Below are 20,218 nucleotides of genomic sequence, written 5' to 3'. Positions count from 1 at the left end.
GCATAAAACTTAAAATAAGAAGACGAAATCACGTTTGCTTCATATTCTTGTAGGTCCACATCATTTTCGAGTATTAAATAAATGTCCAAAACTACTGTAAAGACTAATAATTAAGATATATTGTCTTGTAGACATAAAGGTATAATTAATATAAAATGTTATATCTTACTTCCCTGAAAGCAACAAGATGGTGTCGACCCGCCGCCTCTTGCATTTCGTTGCAGATTATTATTTAGCGTTCTTGCTAAATTTTGCATTGATTCCTTCGAAAATTGAAACATTCGCCTGAAATTACCGTCGTTATATAGTTATAAAGGATTATTTCTGTCTGTCATCACTTCAATCCGGGAATTTAATACTCGTAGACCAAATTTTCCTAGATAATCATCCAGCTGATTAATATCTCCATCTTGTATACATGAAGCCGTGGTTTTAAACCTGCCTCAACCGTGGTCTCTGCTTCAGAACATGGTTTCGAGCCATGGCTCAGAAAAATGAAAAAGACCTTGTTTTATAAATCCAAACGCGATTTAAAGCCATGGCCGTGGTCTAGACCTCGTTTTAGAAATCGACCCTTACTCGTACAACATTCAGTACAGCAAATAGAAACTTCATTATCTAATTTTAAAATAATGCAAAAACAATGTAGACATTAACTGTTTAAGATTTATCATTATACAGGGTGATTCACTTGGAGTTACCGCTACTTACGGAGCATATTTTCGAAGACATTTTAAGCAAATAGTGTATATAAACATGAGTCCTATTCTCAATGTTTCCAGAGTTACACTAATTTTAATTTGATTGTAAAATACCTTTTTTCTTTAATTTTATGGGTTAAAGAATATTACAGACAGAAAATGAAATATTCAGAAGTGTCATTTCTTCAATTGACTAGTATTCTGAAACCAAAAATGTGTTGTGAATTCCATAGTTGCTTAGTATAGAAATTTGTTCGATTTTTAACTACAAAGTTGCATTTTTGTTCCGAAATTATCACAACAATTGTTACAAATTAATCATGCCACTCTCGTAAACACCTGTTGCATAAACATTTTAGCACCTTTTATTTGCATATTATGTTCAGATCTAGAGTTAATCTTTCCATATGTCGCTCATTAAATACAACAACGTCATATCTCAAAAATCAGCATTTTGGAGTTATTCACATGGTTCAGTTTGTTTTCTAGTAGTCTTTTAACTGTAGGAACATCACATCTGAATTTTGATTACTTTAGCGTCAGGGAACAGTAGTGACATCCTTGTGCCGTGGCAGTTCCGTTAGCAGCAATACCTACTGTATTATTTCAATTGTGCGATTGATGCTACGTAAGAATGGTGTTGTTGTGAAATTCAAAAGTGTCTTATTGTGTTATGTGACGGTGCTTAAAAAAAAGTACAAGTATTTATACATGAATAACGCATTATTAAGACTTACGACACTGTTCAGCAAATACACTAATCTAATTCGCGATGGTATTATTTTGAAATATGACAATCTTGATCTGAAGAATCAGTTTTCTAAGTGTACTATTTCATCTTATGACGTTATTGTTAGTAAACCTCCTTGCGTACCTCGACTGTCCATGATGTATTAAATGGAATTGAATCGTTCGTTGTTGAAAGGAACTAAGTCCACATTTTTGTCAATGTCATTTTTTTATCGATTTTTTAATGTAGAAAGCAAGCTGCATCTTTTGTTGTTGGAACGAACTAATTCCTCATATTCCTTGTGCTTTATTTGAGAATCCAGGTTGGCGGCCCTGTGCTAGCGGTATATTCTGCCTCCAATATTTCGCGGGTTTTATTAGACTGCAGAGACTGATTGTTGATTACTAGTTGTTTGTCGCATTAAGTGTTCAGATTTGATTATTCTGTACTTGACAACAGTATGAGATAATGGAAGACGGAATACACGAGAAATTGTAATCTTATTAGCCTATTACAGAAATGTTATAGATTTATTAATTTGTCATACAGAATAATATCTGTAATATTGACAATTAATACTTGAGGAGAAAAATTCGCTCCGGCGCCGGGGATCGAACCCGGGTCCTTGGTTCTACGTACCAAGCGCTCTGACCACTGAGCTACGCCGAATTCAATCCACAGCACCGGACCGAATTCTCCTCCTTCAATGTTCAACTGCCGGTGTCGATCCGATGCTGTGGATTGAATTCGGCGTAGCTCAGTAGTCAGAGCGCTTGGTACGTAGAACCAAGGACCCGGGTTCGATCCCCGGCGCCACAGCGAATTTTTCTCCTCAAATATTAACTATTACAGAAAGCCTATCCTGAAGGACGAGTTCCAATCAAACAAGGAAACTAGAAGTTGTGAGGAAAGGTTATCACTACGTCAGGAGATAGCAAAGATTTCTATGATAAAATATTGCAATGGCCAACGGAACAAAAAACAAATCTACTTTATTGAAAAAAGTAATTATTTGAAATGTTGTTGTGTATTTACCCAAGAATAATAATACATTGGTTAATTCAATCAAATAATATGGATATTTTAAAAACTTTGTTTTATTTTCTGAGTTATTCTCATTACAAAGATGTATGACTACCGTAAACATTCTTTATATATTGTGACAATAATGTATGTTATACTGCACCATGCAAGTAACATGTTTCATAGTTGATTTGTTTCTTAAGACATGCATTACAGGTGATTTAATAAATTCCAAATTTGTTCTTATAGGCCAAAATGTGTTTACATTTTTATAAATAGAGCATTTCCATGTTGAAAGAAACTAAGTCCAATGACGTGTTTTGTAGATTAGAAAGATTCTAATGACTGTGCGAATATTTTTATGAGTCTAAACAAATTCTGTATGGCTATATTTTATGTGCGCAATGTATTTTGGTTTAATCTTCGATAGATTACTCACAAAACAGTTTTTTTCGATTATCTCAAGACTTTAAAAAGCGGACTTGGTTCCTTTCAATAATAACCGATTCAATTGTGTCAGTATTATTGTGAAGGATAGTTCGAAAATGTAAAAGTACCTTGATTTATTTGTAGTTATGTCACTGTTGTCAGAAAAGTATTATCATAATTTTGATATAAGTTACTTTACTTCACATAGTCCTCATTGATTTTATTATGCTCTTTTTCGCTTTTTTTTTTGTAGGTTATGATGTTTTCTCGAGGGAAAATGTTAGTTTCATTAGTTATGGCAGAAAACGAGCGAAATGCTGATAATACTTCAGATAGTCCGGATCAATCCTTAGTTGAAGAACAGCACTCAGTTGTCGTGGAAAATGAGCCTGCTAAGCAAATGCAGCCGGAGTGATTTGGTTTGTAAATTTTTTAGTATTAAAATTATTATGATTTTTCAAAGTCAAGTTTATTAGGAAATTGTTGTTGGATCCGGAATTCGGTTATAATAATGCTTTAAGATAATATTACCACTAATCAAAACAAACCAGCCCTTAGTCATACTGAACGTTGGATAGTGGGAATTGGAATTGAAGTCGGAGCGATTGAATAATAGTGGAATCATAATTAGACAATTCTACTTTTTATTTTTCCTACAGATAATCTGGTTTCCAACATTCCATCTCCTGTTGCTACTGTAAACAATTCTTGTTCACAAAAATGTCCAGTTCTTCATCCTGCATGAGTTCATTGTCTGATTCCTCATCATCATTCGACGATACAGCTTCTGAAGTCTTTGACGATTCTTTGGAAGATGTTACTTAAGAGCCAAAAAGTGACGAAGAAGTAGGAAGTAGTAGTAGCAGTGAGGATAACAGTCCTACTCGAATGCAGGAAAAAACTATTTCTACGTTGTTACACGGACAGTTAAATAGTTTTTTGGAATCGAATTCAATACCATGAACAGTTAAACAAAAAGTGCCCAAGATATGTCCATTATGGCAAGACCCGTGAAAAAAGGCTTAAAACGCAAAGGAACGTTGACCAATGGAAATGGAATATTCTGAAAAAATCCAGAAATAGTGGACAAGCATACGAAACGCATTCAAAAAATAAAATTATAAGAGAACAAAGAAAAATTAAACCACTCTGTACACACAGTGCAAACTTAAGTGTTCAAACATGTGTACAGATGAAGAGAGATTTCAGTTATTTTTTAAATATTGGTCTCTAGGGGATATCAACAAGCAAATGGAATACATTAACAATTCAATGAAGGCTATTGTTCCAACATATCGTTATACCCGGGTTGGGGGCACGAGGAGTCAACGGTAACATAATACTTTCTATTTCAGAAAAATAATCATAAAATCAGAGTCTGTAAGGCATTTTTCAGAAATAATCTAGATATTAATGATCATCCAATTCGGACAGTTCAAAACAAACGGAATAAGGTAGCCGGCACAGTAATTGAACAGGAACTTAGGGGGAAATATGAGCAACATCAAACCCTAGATCCAGCTATACATGAAGGGATTCGAAAGCACATAGAATCGATTCCAAAAATAGAAAGCTATTAAAGTGGAAAAGGATTCTCCATGTTCCATATTCTATAAATTATACTAGGATGACTTCGAAGAAGTAACTGTAATAAAAAAGAAGAAATTTCCTGACAATCTTACCTTCAAACCTGCATTCTACATTAAAACAGGATTATCTTCAAAGAAGAAAGAGGATCTTATGGAATTACTGAAAAAGAATTAACTTACATTCCGAAATTCTATTCCAACTTCAATATCAACTTGTAATGGCCAGTAACTTAATCAGACAAAACTTTTCGAGATAGTAATAATAGTTGTGTCTGGGTTTTAGTTTGTTGCTTATTCCTCGAAGTTTACGAAATGGATTTGAAGAGAATTTAACCATTGATGTCGATAATGGAAAATATATTAAAACAAGCAAAATACTTTAGTTTTTCATTATATATAACTTTTGAATACATTTTCAGTAGCATTTAAATGTTTAATTCAATCCGGTATACTACTGGGAGGCTCTCACTTTGTTTATGTACTTATCCTTTCATTTTCTTGCTGTACCGGTATTTTAAGTAGACAATTCCATTATGATGCAAGTACTTTTTTCCGATGAGTCTCATTTCGAGGTCCACGGCCACCGTGTTTCTTACGTACGGAAAGGATCCGAAAAAGTAACAGCAGCTCATCTCCAACACGCACCCAAATACCCCCCTAAAGTAATGTTTTGGGGTTGTTTTACACATGAAGGGCCTGGAGCATTAATACCTATCAAGGGAATGATGAATTCTGACAGATATATTCACTTATTGGAAACCAGAATCGTACCCCAGCTGCAAAAATCATTTCCGGATGGCAGAGGTGTGTTCCAACAAGACCTGGCACCATGCCATACGTCTCGAAAAACTACAGAATTCTTCAACAAGAAGAATATTCAGGTACTCCCCTGGCCAGGCAACTCACCCGACATCAACCCCATTGAGAACTTGTAGTCAATTTGCAAAAGAAGAATGCAAAAAATGGATTGTTCTACAAAGGAGAAGATGATTTCTGCCCTCATTTGTGTATGGTTTCGCGATGAAGAAATGAAGAATATTTGTGGGAAATTAGTGGAATCCATGCCAAATCGTCTCAGAGCTGTTATTAGGATGAAGGGAGGCCACATAGATTCCTGAGGTATGTCTTAGATCCTTTTTTTTTTTATCCCGTTTGAGTGTTTTTGCATAATTAAGTTGTTCGGATTAATTTGCACGCCACTGTATTATTGTTGAACGACGTTTTCTTCACTGTTAAGAATGGCGTATTTTCCGTTATGACGCAAACTTGATTGTTAAGTGTATTATTTTTTACTGACGACAATGTCACATTTTGAGTTATGTCACTGTATGAAGATAATTTTTGTAGCAAGAAAGACACAAGTTGTAATGTTAGTAAATAAATACCTCTAAAAATACGCACAATGTTTTTTCTTTAATTAATTTTATGTTCCTTGAATGACATATTTGAACATAGTGTGCAACTAATGCAACCGCAAACATTTTAATAATCTAATTTTAAAAACTACAATAATAAGACGTTATAATACCACTTAACAGTCCACCGGTGTGGAGTAACGGTTAGCCCGCCTGACTGTGAAACGAGCGGGCTAGGATTCAAATCCTGGTTGGGACAAGTTACCTGGTTGAGGTTTTGCCGGGGGTTTCCCTCAACTCATTAAGAGCAGATGCTGGATAACTTTCGGCGCTGGACCCTGGACTCATTTCGACGGCATAATCACCTTCATATCATTCAAACGCTATATAACTATTGTAGTTGATAAAGCGTTGTAAAATAATGCACTTAAAGGCTTAACAATAATCACCTTCACAAGCACTCATGACTTTACAAATCACTTGCACCTTGCTGAGTGCCGACTTTTACTCGGGCAAGCATACAACTTTCAAACTAAAAATACTCTTCATTGTTGGACACACATTTTTAACATTTATATGATCTCCGATTAACTTTGCAACTTCTTTATTGTTGTAACATTAATTTACCTGGCTGACTAGTTTCGCAGTGATATTCTTCATTGTTCAAAGCCCACCTGTTGTGGTGGGGTGTGTTCATGATTGTGTCGAAAAGGGTCTGTGTTTTGAAAATCAGTTGAGTGTTCGGGATGTGCTGTGGGTGTGTTTTTGCAGGTTTGTAAATTTCTTATTGTTCTATTGTGTCAAGTTTTTGGTTTTTTGGTAGGATGTGTAGTAACGTAAAGATTAATTTGTTGATCCTACAAAATTGATCTGTTATGATAACAAGGTTCTCCGTACCAAGCGCTCTAACCACAGAGCTTCGCCGATGTTCAGTCGACTACACCGGATCGAATCCCCCTCCTCTAGTGTTGTCCCTCTATGGCCTTACTCCATGTTCGAAATATATGTTGACATGTAATATTAAGTCAACTGTCATTATACAAGGAGCGCACTCTTCGCCCAACAGAGCTTATACTGTGGAATCCCGACCACCAAGTCACTCAGTTGAGTGCGCTCCTTGTGTAATAGCAATTGATTTAATATTATTACATATCAACATATATGTCGAACATGGAGTAAGGCCATAAAGGAAAAGCACTAGAGGATGGGGATTCGATCCGGTGCTGTCGATTGAACTTCGGCGTAGCTCAGCGGTTAGAGTTCTTGAAACGTAGAACCAAGGACGTGGGTTCGATCCCCGGCGCCGGAGCGAATTTTTCTCCTCCAATAACAATCGGATGTGTAGTATTTTCATGTCAATGTATGTCTTGCTGCAGTTGTGATTGGAGTTTATGATATTATGTTCTGCTTAGGCTGAATTGTTGTGTGGTTTGGTTATGGCTGTGTCATATTCCTTGGAACGTGTTTAAAATAATCTCCCAGTCTGCCCAATGTAGAAATCGTTGCATGTCGTTGCATAGTATATTAGGAGCATATATAGGTCAACAAATGTAACAGATAGGTAGAAGTATTGCCTGCGATAACATACAAGCGATTGCAAAAGGAGAGCATCCTTCATAATTATCAGGATAACGAGAACCGTATGCAGTTGGACTGGAAATGTGCACAATGAGATAAGAAGTCACTGTTGTCATTATTTCATGGAATTTTACAGCGACATTATATAATGTGAGGGGAAAGTTGATAAACTTTAGAATAAATTGTCCATGAAAAGCTACGTTATAAAAACGTTTTTTTCTTAGTTCGTGAACTAGCTGACAGCATTAAGCAAGTAAGTACATTTAATATTTAGCAAATGTAATAATTATTCAACTGATCGTATATAATTTATTTCCACTTCAAACTAGATTGTATACAATTAGTATTAGTATTTATTTAGTATTAGTATTTATTTATTTAACCTGGTAGAGATAAGGCCGTCAGGCCTTCTCTGCCCCTCTACCAGGGGATTACAAGTATAATATGAACAATAAAATTACAATTAATATTAAATTTACAATTACAATTACAATAAAAATTAAAGTACGACAAGATTACTTGATTAATGAAAGCTAGACATTTTATCATAAAAGTTAAGAACAAAAAATATTTTTGTATTTACTGAATTACAATTTAAACCTAGAATAACAAAATTCTATAGTGATGAAATTACCGGATATTAAAATATTTTGTGATAGATTAAGAGAACTATTTACAAGAAACCATGTCTGAACGAGTCTCAATTACTGACCAAGTGCCTAGTAAGTTTGCGTTTGAATTCAATTTTATTTCGACAGTCCCTGTTGCTAGCAAGTAACGAATTCCAGAGTCTTGGCAGGGCTATTGTGAAAGAGGATGAGTATGAGGAGGTGCCATGGGGTAGTATTGTTAGTATTGTTTCATGGCGAGAGCGTGTGTTCAGATTATGGTAGGAAGAAAGGTAAGTGAAGCGAGACGACAGGTACGAAGGAATAGAAGAGTTCAAGATTTCGAAGAGAAGGAGAAGTGAATGTAAATTTCTTTTCTTATCTAGTTTAAGCCAACCTATTGTTTCCAGGGATGGGGTAATATGATCATATTTACGAACATTGCTTACAAAACGTACACACAAATTATGAGCACGTTGAAGTTTCGTTTTGTTGTCGCTGGAAAGGTCAGTCAGTAAAATGTCAGCATAGTCGAAATAGGGAAATACAAGCGTCTGCACAAGGGACTTTTTTAAGCAAGAGGGAAGATGAACATTTATCCTTTTTAGCACATGGATAATAGAATATACTTTTCTGCAGGTTTCTGTGATTTGCAAGTCCCAGCTGAGATTATTATCCATGTGAATGCCAAGATTTTTTTCCGAAGAACTGAAAGGGATATGCACTGTACTTACTTTAACGGGGGAAATGTCGAGGTGCTTTACAGCGTCGGTTTGCCGTTTGTGTCCTAATATAATCGGTGTGCATATTCGAAAAGTGCACTGAAAAGCTATGCAACATAAAGTGTTGTTACCTAAAAATAGAAGTGGACTTCAATTATTGGCCCCACAATGCTTCTAGAATAAACTTACGTACAGTAGTGGCAAAAAAACCGGACCGACCCTTGTAGCTCATTTCAGAGCCTTGTTCACTCCAGAGCACGATAGACTGGTAAAGTCTGTGTGATGTATCTTGTCTCACTGTGAAAAGAGAGAGAAAGGAGATATGTCTTACTTCGTCTGTGTTGTTATGGCGATGAAGGAGTGGAGCGATGCCGTCCATCCATCCAGTGGCGGAAGGGACTAGTTGATACATTCTGTAGCGCAAAATAAAATTACAAAATATCTTTCTTCGTACTGTGTAGTTCCGTCACTGAGCTTGTCTTTCAAGAAACTGAGTTCCGGCAGCCTGTACAATAACAAGGTTTTGAAAGGAATCCTGAAAATTTACAACCCTCCTATAATCTCCACCCTCATTTGAAGGAACTTGGTTTTATTGCTACTGAGACAAGGTAAACCTTACCAGATATAACTAAAACTTTTGTGGTTCGAATCCTGCCTGGGAAGGAAACTTTTTTTTGTTCCTTATTCAAATTTATTCCCAATACTTTTCGAATGCAGCGATATTTTAGTACTTAACTTATTAATCCCAGAACATGAATTTTACCAGCAATCGAAAAGCATTGGGAATAAATTTGAATAAGGAACAAAAAAAAAGTTTCCTTTCCAGGCAGGATTCGAACCACGGAAGTCTTAGTTACCAGTCTATCGTGCTCTGGAATGAACAAGGTTCTGAAATCAACTACAAGGGTCGGTCCGGTTTTTTTGCCACTGCTGTACACATGAAAATAACTGATTCGGTATCGTCATTTCATTCCGAAATTTAAAGTGATTACGGATTGGAACTTATTTATGAAGCGTCTGGAAATTGCGTTCAAAATTTGGATTAGGTTGAGCTTCGTTGTTGGAAGCTGAGCTGTGTGACATAGGCCGCGACACACAACGGATAACTTTTTGGGGTTCCGCATGTGAGATAAAAGGCGAATGCGGCATAACGTGAGGTAATATTTACCGTATTTCGTTCTATTTCCACAGTTGTAACTCAGTAACCAAAAAACCTAAAGGGCTACGCACGCGTTTGATTTCTCAAACGATTCGTTTCGGATTAATCTACGAAATTAAAATGCAAAACTATTGCACGGGTAATTTGTTTTATATATATATATATATATATATATATATATATATATATATATATATATATATATAGCCTATATATATATATATAAATTTGGACTTCATTTCAAAATGTTGAATTGCTACCAATATGAACCCAAGACTTCTCGAAATGAGACAGACTTTTATCAGATCAAAAGAAAAATCGAAGAGGTATTGGAGAATAGTCCGTGAACGAGATCAATTTTGGAATTCTATATAGGTAGTATTAATATCGAATCCATGGTATTTGCAACAGAATTATGCATTAAGCATAATATTCAAGAGCTCTATAAAGTTTGTAATCGATATTATTATTGGATATACAGGGTGGAAGGTAAGATAGTACATTAATTGACAGGGGCTATAGAACTTATTATTTAGAATAGGTTTTGTCAAATAAAAAAGTTATAGGACTTACGGATAGTGATATAATCACAAGTGTTTCGAAAGCGCTGACGGCAATTGCAAGATGTCTCAACGCCGCGTAAGTAGTACCACCAACGAGTTAGATACTATAGAGAGGACAAAGACCTCAGAAATTTGAAGACAATTGAACATTGGTCCGCCATGTTTCGGTTACTCAAAACAAAGGGGCGTGGCTCGGATGTTGTAGGAAATGACTGTGATGAAGTTAGTATTACTGTGAATTGAGTTAAATATTAAGACTATGTTAATAAGTAAAAAGTAAAATACACACAAAACTTCACGTTTTATAACAGCTGTAGACCTATGTTTTATTAGTTTTACGAAATATAGCCCAGATATTAAATGACAAGCTATACTCGATGCAACCAAAGCAAAGCACCTAAAGACGGATGAATTTAATCGGCAGAAGAAAAATAAGTAATTTTTTGACTTCGTCACAAATTTAATTACCTTACAACTAATCTAACCTAATATGAAATCATGTAATTCAGTGCTCACCAGGTGATTTCAAGAGAGACGACGTATGTAACTAATAGGAGTAAAATATGGGAAAGGTAGTGGCGAAAATTTAAAAAAATATCCAGTAATTAAGTTATTGAGAAAAATTCATTTGAAATTGGAATTAACACAGAGAACTTTTGAACACTGCAATTATTAAAACTACAAATAACCTCTTAGCATGCAACATAATAATTAAAGAATTACACTAATAGAAAGTTACTCATGATCATAACTCACCACATTTATTGAAACGATAAGATACTTACGATTAACATTGTTATCAGAAACAACAGGAGCCACAGCTAGGTACACTTCTTTTCGCGTGATGAACACATCGTGTAGTCTAATATAGTTTGAAACAAATATTGTCGCGTCATGGAGACATCGTGTAGTCTAATATAATTTGAAACAAGCATTGATCTCACACGTGTCTCACAACTAAGCAGAGGCTTTTGCAGAATAAAACTGTTCTTACATTATTTTGAACAATAATGACAAATTGTGTGTGATGCAAGTGCTAACTTTCCTCTTTGGTAACAAAAAGAGCCCTACGCATTAATAAAAAGAAAATTGGAGTAGGCCCTATAAACACAATAAATACTAAACTCTTGATATTTCGCTTATGCTCAGTCCGTCTTATCTTATAATTCTCTGGGGCAATGGTACCTGTATTGAGAGGGTTTAATTATCCAGCAACGAATATTATGATTTACGGTACATTTCATTTAAATCCGAGGGAATGAGACATTTTTGGAAATTTTAAAGTCTAAATTATTACTTTTTAATTTATAAATCAGCTTTTTACAAAACCTATAGCGAAATGTTTAAATTAAATATTAAAGTATCTTAAAAATATAATACATGTACCAACTCGTTACAGTGTACCTTTGATAAGCACTCCTTGCGGAGGCTGGCGGTACTATAGACCTCCATGTATTTTAGGGAACGATCCATAGTACTGTTGGCCTCCGCAGGGAGCGCTTATCAGAGGTCTTTAGCCTCTCTATAGTATCTAACTCGTTGAGTACCACACACCCTATGCGGTCAGCGACTTGAAGGGGTGGGTTAAGTTCAACTACCTCTCACCATGTATCTTGCAGCAGGTAAGGGGAGAACGGCAGCAAACGAATGTACTGAGCTTCGATGCAATACTTCGCGAGCTAATCTGGGGATAAATCTTCGCACAAAAATGACCTACGTAAACTTCGTATATTGACGCAACTGTTACTTGTTTAGTTGTGTAATTTAACGTCATAAAATGTAAATTAATAACGCGAATGAACAAAATAGCTCGTGTCCGGGCGCAGTTCAACAATGACTGCAGAATTATCAACTTACAATGCCATACACTAACAATTCAAAACTAAGTATGGCGTAATAGTTTTAATGTAAGCGAGAAATACGTACAGCTATAACGAGAACTAAAGTGAAAATGAGGAAATTATGTCCAAATTAGTGAAAACACTTAGGATTGAAATTTTAGTTACAATTAATGAACTTTGTGAACAAGATGTAATCAACATTACAGTTTGTTGTTTTACGAGTCACTAATTCTGGGCGTTAATAATGAAATAAAGAGTAATAAACTCTGTAAACCACATTCCACTCACATCTTACAGGTACTATTCAAAATGTCCACCATCAGCGTGCGTGCAGCTTTCACATCTTGTAGTCCAATTATGACGAACTCTGGCCTATAGTTCTTCACTGTTCCGAATTTCTTCCGCGGCCTGGATCATGTCTCAGTACTCACGATTTGTGAACTCTGGCATCTCGTAGTTTTGAAATAAACTAAACAGTATCGCTGTACGTCCAACTGCACAGTAATGCAATGTAAACATCACAACAGCTGATCAGTTGCGAGTACTAGGCGAACTGTCTGCCGTCCGGACAGCGATGCCAGATTTTTAGACCTTCTGTACATATTTTTTATTGGGTTATTTTACGACGCTGTATCAACATCTAGGTTATTTAGCGTCTGAATGATATGAAGGTGATAATGCCGGTGATGTGGGTCCGGGGTCTGGCACCGAAAGTTACCCAGCATTTGCTCCTATTGGGTTGAGGGAAAACCCCGGAAAAACCTCAACCAGGTAACTTGCCCCGACCGGGATTCGAACCCGGGCCACCTGGTTTCGCAGCCAGACCCTTCTGTACGTGATCCGACAATCAATGTTTCCAATGTTTCTTCAATCGATTAATTCGAAATCTGTGAATTTTCTAATTAAAATACTGCTGCAACGTGAACATAATAAACGTTCTCTTCGTTGTTATACAAGAAATTAAACCGTATTTTAAACAGTATTCGTAAAATTCGCGATCGAAATGTCGGCATAAAAGTATTATTTCTTCAAAAACCTCGCAAAAACGAGCAAAATGGTATTATACTTTTTTGTTCGTTATATTTCAAGGAATTACATCCTACAATTAATGTACTACCTTACCTTCCACTCTGTACGGAATTCCATTTCGAGGGTCACATAAATATCTCTTAAGAACGTCTTCGCATTCCTTCCGGGGAAAAGAGTAAACAAATTCCCTCCCCCTCCTATCAGCATAGCAAAATTAGAGTGGACGTATTTGGAGATAGTTCGTGAACTCGACCTAAATGCGTGTTTTAAATCCTTAGTAATATTATCAACTGCAAGGTGTGGAGAATCATTTCTTTCTGTTATCATGCTATATCATACCTCCTAGCTCATTATACTAATCTCATTCCAGGAGAAAACTTTGTAGTGAATACGAACCAAGAACATTCAGAATTAGAAAGGGACTTGTATCAGGATAAATAGAAAGAAATGCAAAATATTTTTCTTAATACAATTTCTTTGTCCACTATTCTTTTGAGAAGATTAACTCCGTACGTAATTGAAATTATTGGGGATCATCAGTGTGGTTTTAGGCGTAATAGATCGACTATTGATCAGATTTTTTGTATTCGACAGATAATGGAGAAAAAATGGGAGTATAAGGGTATAGTACATCAGTTATTCATAGATTTCAAAAAGGCATATGACTCGGTGAAGAGGGAAGTATTATATGATATTCTTATTGAATTTGGTATTCCCAAGAAACCAGTTCGATTAATTAAAATGTGTCTCAGTGAAACATACAGCAGAGTCCGTATAGATCAGTTTCTATCTGATGCTTTTCCAATTCACTGCGGGCTAAAGCAGGGAGATGCACTATCACCTTTACTTTTTAACTTCGCTCTAGAATATGCCATTAGGAAAGTTCAGGATAACAGGCAGGGTTTGGAATTGAACGGGTTACATCAGCTTCTTGTCTATGCAGATGACGTGAATATGTTAGGAGAAAACACACAAACGATTAGGGAAAACACGGAAATTTTACTTGAAGCAAGTAAAGCGATCGGTTGGGAAGTAAATCCCGAAAAGACAAAGTATATGATTATGTCTCGTGACCAGAATATTGTACGAAATGGAAATATAAAAATTGGAGATTTATCCTTCGAAGTGGTGGAAAAATTCAAATATCTTGGAGCAACAGTAACAAATATAAATGACACTCGGGAGGAAATTAAACGCAGAATAAACATGGGAAATGCTTGTTATTATTCGGTTGAGAAGCTCTTATCATCCAGTCTGCTGTCCAAAAATCTGAAAGTTAGAATTTATAAAACAGTTCTATTACCGGTTGTTCTGTATGGTTGTGAAACTTGGCCTCTCACTCAGAGAGGAACATAGGTTAAGGGTTTTGAGAATAAGGTGCTTAGGAAAATATTTGGGGCTAAGCGGGATGAAGTTACAGGAGAATGGAGAAAGTTACATAACACAGAACTTCACGCATTGTATTCTTCACCTGACATAATTAGGAACTTAAAATCCAGACGTTTTAGATGGGCAGGGCATGTAGCACGTATGGGCGAATCCAGAAATGCATATAGAGTGTTAGTTGGGAGACCGGAGGGAAAAAGACCTTTAGGGAGACCGAGACGTAGATGGAAGGATAATATTAAAATGGATTTGAGGGAGGTGGGGTGTGATGGTAGAGACTGGATTAATCTTGCACAGGATAGGGACCGATGGCGGGCTTATGTGAGGGCGACAATGAGCCTTCGGGTTCCTTAAAAGCCATTTGTGAGTAAGTAAGTAATACAATTTCTAACCTGCAGTTTTCCTATTTTTATAGAACAGATACATCCTTTTGGGAAAAAAGTCACTTCTCCACATAATTACTGCCCCTTTCAATTGATTTATGTCCCATACGATTATATGCATAATTTACAACACATTAACATTTTTCTTGCAATTTTTTAAGCGAGTTTTGGAACGAATTCCGGCAACAAACCAAAAACAGTGGATTAAAATTACTGAATTACCCGTTATTTTGTATATCTGTGCTCTCGGTCTGTGACCACGCGCGGTGTCTTGTATCTGGACTTCAAATATTCCAGGGTCGCATTCTTCTTTTGATCAAGTGCACTTCATACTATTTAGGGGAACAACTCACAAAACTTCGTTGGTCTGCGCATGCATCAATCTTAAAAAGTAATGCAATATACAATTCACCTCCTTCTTCCTAACTGTCAACCAATAACGGGAGAGGACATTACTCACGTATACTTTCAATGAAGTAAAATATTTTCGCATTTTTTATACTTAATAATAACTCAAAAAGTAGTAGTCAGATTCTAATAAGAATAAGAGCATGTTGAAGAGTATTGTTACCAAATTTCTAAGATGTTTGAGTCGCTGCAATATAACAAATGTAAGACTTCTTGTTGTGATGTTTGTTTTATACTACTGTAGTGTGGGAAAAATATGTTTTTGAACTATAAAATCAGTCAACGATAACTTTTTTCCCTGAAAAGATAAGTGTGTAGTTGCAGTGTACGAAATGGTCTAAATACATTATACTTTATGTTGAAAAAAAACTCATGTTAATAGAATGAGTCTATAAGATATTATCACTTCTTAAAGGTTTATGTCTGACTGCTTGCGGTCCGTCACGTAGCGCGTACCTAAACATTATTTATCTTCAAAACCCAACGGTCCTTCAAAAATAAGCATTTATTGTTTTGATTGGTTTCATTTACTTAAGGGCCAGACAAAAAAAAAAATTAATCAGTTGTCTCCAGTCTTTTCAATTGGATTTCTGCAACAAAAATCCCACTTAACGTAAAGGAACAATTCTGTCGCCGCCTTTTCACAGGATATGAAAAAGACAAGTGAAAGAAATGTGTTGATCGCGTTAAAATAATTAAGAACAATATTTTTGTGTTGCTTATGTATTAGACAGTGAAACTGACAGAATAATTTCGTTAGAAGTATATGTGCTAGCAGTGATGCGTCAGATGACTTGTCAATCAGTAGCGACAATTGTCAGATTAGCTCCGCATCCAACTAGCAGTAATATTTAGTAACCTCCTACAGCGGAGTTTTGGCAGTTAACCTATGATTTTGTGTATTTATAACTAGTTTTTGTCCACACCTGTGGAGTAACGGCCAGCGCGTCTGGCTGTGAAACCAGGTGGCCCGGGTTCGAATCCCGGTCGGGGCAAGTTACCTGGTTGAAGTTTTTTCCGGCGTTTTCCCTCAACCCAATACGAGCAAATGCTGGGTAACTTTCGGTGTTGGACCCCGGACTCATTTCACCGGCATTATCACCTTCATATCATTCAGACGCTAAATAACCTAGATGTTGATAAAGTGTCGTAAAATAACCCAATAAAATAAAAAAAAATAACTAGTTTTGCAAGTGCTTCGTAACAATACTGTCTGAGTAATATGTGTTTATTAACTCTACTGCAAGTGTTCTACAGAAAAACGTTCTGAGTGTTTCGTAAGTATAGGCGAATTTTTTAAATGAAAAATACGTTAAATATAAAGCAGTGAGTCCCATATTATTTCGCTTATTAACCACAAATAATTTTATAACAAGAATCATATGATAAATTAAGTTACATTATAAAAAAGTATTACAAAAAATGGGAACTTAGAATTTTGTTTAAGGTGAAAGTTTCCTTTCAACAATCCTTACATGTTTGTTTTCCGGAATGTTTACAACATTGTTATAGACAGTGGTTGAAGGACGTGTGCCGCACCATCCTAAATATCCGTGGATGAATCTTGTGTGGTGTAGTTTGTCATCAAGTGGCGTGACGATGTGAGTTATTCGAGGAAACAGTAGATCAGTGGATGCAACATCCCACGTCTGAACACGCTGAAACAAAATTCACATTTTTGGCAGAACTTAACTTTTACTGTTATGTATCTGTCCATCTTAAAAATTTTGCCCTATTTCTTACATTTCAGCTTCCTTTATATAAATAATATGATTTAAATCCCATTTACACGCAAGTTCGTTGTTGTTTAGTCAACTGTCCGAATACATATTTGAACCTCATAAGTGACACCAATAAGGTACCACTCATAAGGCAACTAAACAAGGGGAAAATAGGGTAGAGTGGCCAGATTATTTCCCCCTACATTGCATACATTGCTGACTAGTAATGCTGGAGATAAATTACACAAACGTAGACATTCACGTTATTCTTATCTCCGAATCTTGGTTACATCCTAATCTTCCTTCCACTCTCGTAAACCTTCCTGGCTATACGCTTTGCCGTAATGACAGAGAGGGCAAGAGAGGCGGAGGGGTGGCTGGTTATATTAGATCCGATTTGCGACCTAAAATTATTCATCATTCTCCAAGCCAGTACTCTGCCAAGCCCGAGTTCATGTTCATTGAGATTTGTACCTTATTTACAAAATGTCTAGTGTGTGTCGTATATAAACCCCCACATATATATGACGTAGATGATTTCGAAACCTCCTTACTAAACGTAACGCCCAATATGAGAACGTTATAATCATGGGTGACTTCAATTCAAACTTACTTGACTCACATTCTAGTACGACTAAAAGACTTCAATCATTCTTTCAGTGCCTTGATATGGTAATCCTACCCCTAGCTCCCACACATCATACGGAAGGTACAGACACATTACTGGACTTGATAATTACTAACAATGTTGACAAAATACTGACGCATGGACAGTTGCCTGCACCAGGACTATCAGGGCATGATATCATTTATCTATCATTTAATCTGCAGTGTCCTAAATCGGCTCCCAGAGTAATTACTTACAGGGATATTAAAAGAATAGATAACATTGCACTGAAAGAAGACGCTGCACAACTTCCATGGCACATGATCTGGACATTACGAACTGTAGACGAGAAAGTAGACTTATTCAATACGTTAATACTTCAACTTTATGACAAACACGCACCATTAAAGACCAAACGTACCAGAAAGACCCCAGCCCCTTGGATGACGACTGAAATACGTAGCCTGATGTCTGAACGTGACTTAGCTTATAGAAAATACACCCGCAACAAAAACGACGAATATTTTAACTCCTATAAACACCTAAGAAATAGAACGACGCAACTAATAAGAAACGCTAAACTCAAATACTCCTACAAACTTATAGAACCCAACACAACCCCTACCGAATTATGGAAAAATCTGAAGGTTATTGGACTTGGAAGGGCTAGTGAACAAGCAGACATTCCCATCCCACTTGACCGCTTGAACGAACACTTTGTTAAGGACCCGACCTTAAACGACGCAACGAAACAAGACACAGTTTTACCTGACTCAGTTCCCCCAACTCGAGACAAATTCTATTTTACCGACGACACTCCCATTGACGTAATGAAAGCCATCCGACGCATCAAGACGAAAGCCCAAGGGCCGGAAAACATTAGCATAATACTTATACAGAAAATACAAGAGATAGTAATACCTACGATTGCACATATATTCAATAGTTCCTTAATCACTTCAACTTTCCCTAAAATGTGGAAGCAAGCTTTCGTTCTTCCTCTTCCAAAAGTCAAAGTTCCCAACGACCCGAACGACTATAGACCAATAAGTATCATGCCAGCCATTTCAAAAATACTGGAAAGAATCGTACACAGACAAATTACGAACTAAATGAACGAACACAAACTATTCGACAAGTATCAGTCAGGTTTCAGAGCTGGACACAACACAAGCACTGCTCTACTTAAAGTGACCGAAGACATTCGTGAAGCAATCGACTCTAATAAAGTAACAATACTAACACTTCTTGACCTTAGCAAAGCTTTCAACTCTGTAAATTTTGACCTGCTCACCCATAAACTGAGAAATATGTACTTGTCAGAGACTGCTGTGAGTTGGTTCGAATCCTACTTACGGGAAAGACAACAATGTGTTGTATCCGGGAATCGAAGTTTCTCCTAGCTTGACATAACATCAGGTATACCACAGGGGTCGGTACTCGGACTATTGTTGTTCACAATATATGTCAATGATATTACATCTCTTGTAAGGCATTGTAACTATCACTTGTATGCTGACAACCTTCAATGCTACATCTCTTCCCGCTTAGACCGAGTAAATGACGCTATAGATAAATTGAACGAAGACATTGACTCGATTGTGACATGGACAAAGAAACTGCATCTTAAAATCAATCCTGGAAAGACACAAGCAATCATATTAGGACACAAACGGCAAACCGACGCTGTAAAACACCTCGACATTTCCCCCGTTAAATTAAGTATAGTGCATATCCCTTTCAGTTCTTCAGTAAAAAATCTTGGCATTCACATGGATAATAATCTCAACTGGGACATTCAAATCACAGAAACCTACAGAAAAGTATATTCTCTTATCCATGTGCTAAAAAGGATAAATGTTCATCTCCCCTCTTGCTTAAAAAAGTCCCTTGTGCAGATACTTGTATTTCCCTATTTCGATTATGCGGACATTTTCCTGACTGACCTCTCCAGCGACAACAAAATGAAACTTCAACGTGCTCATAATTTGTGTGTACGTTTTGTAAGCAATGTTAGTTAATATGATCATATTACCCCATCACTGGAAGCAATAGGTTGGCTTAAAATAGATAAGAAAATAAATTTACATTCACTACTCTTTCTCTTCGAAATCTTGAACTCTTCTATTCCTTCGTACCTGTCGTCTCGCTTCACTTATCTTTCTTCCCACCACAAACTGAACACACGCTCTCGTCATGAAACAATACTAACAATACCATCCCATCGCACCTCCTCATACTCATCTTCTTTCACAATAGCCCTGCCAAGGCTCTAGAATTCGCTACCTGCTAGCATCAGGGACTGTCGAAATAAAATTGAATTCAAACGCAAACTTACTAGGCACTTGGTCAGTAATTGATTTCTTGTAAATAGTTTCCTTAATCT

At 36.4% G+C, this 20,218-nt stretch overlaps 1 protein-coding gene across 1 annotated transcript in view; it reads left to right on the top strand.

The window, feature by feature from the left end:
- Positions 1–7,534: 7,534 nt before the first annotated feature.
- LOC138715684 (uncharacterized) overlaps positions 7,535–20,218 on the top strand; it is a 65,066-nt gene continuing 52,382 nt past the window's right edge. Inside the window, exon 1 of the mRNA XM_069848749.1 lies at positions 7,535–7,658. The gene's annotated coding sequence lies outside the window, so the exon portion shown is untranslated. The remainder of the gene's footprint in view (positions 7,659–20,218) is intronic.

Source organism: Periplaneta americana, chromosome 15, assembly GCF_040183065.1.
Source record: "Periplaneta americana isolate PAMFEO1 chromosome 15, P.americana_PAMFEO1_priV1, whole genome shotgun sequence".
In the NCBI taxonomy this organism is placed as follows: Eukaryota; Metazoa; Arthropoda; class Insecta; order Blattodea; family Blattidae; genus Periplaneta; species Periplaneta americana.
This window is presented reverse-complemented; position numbering and strand designations above follow the sequence as displayed.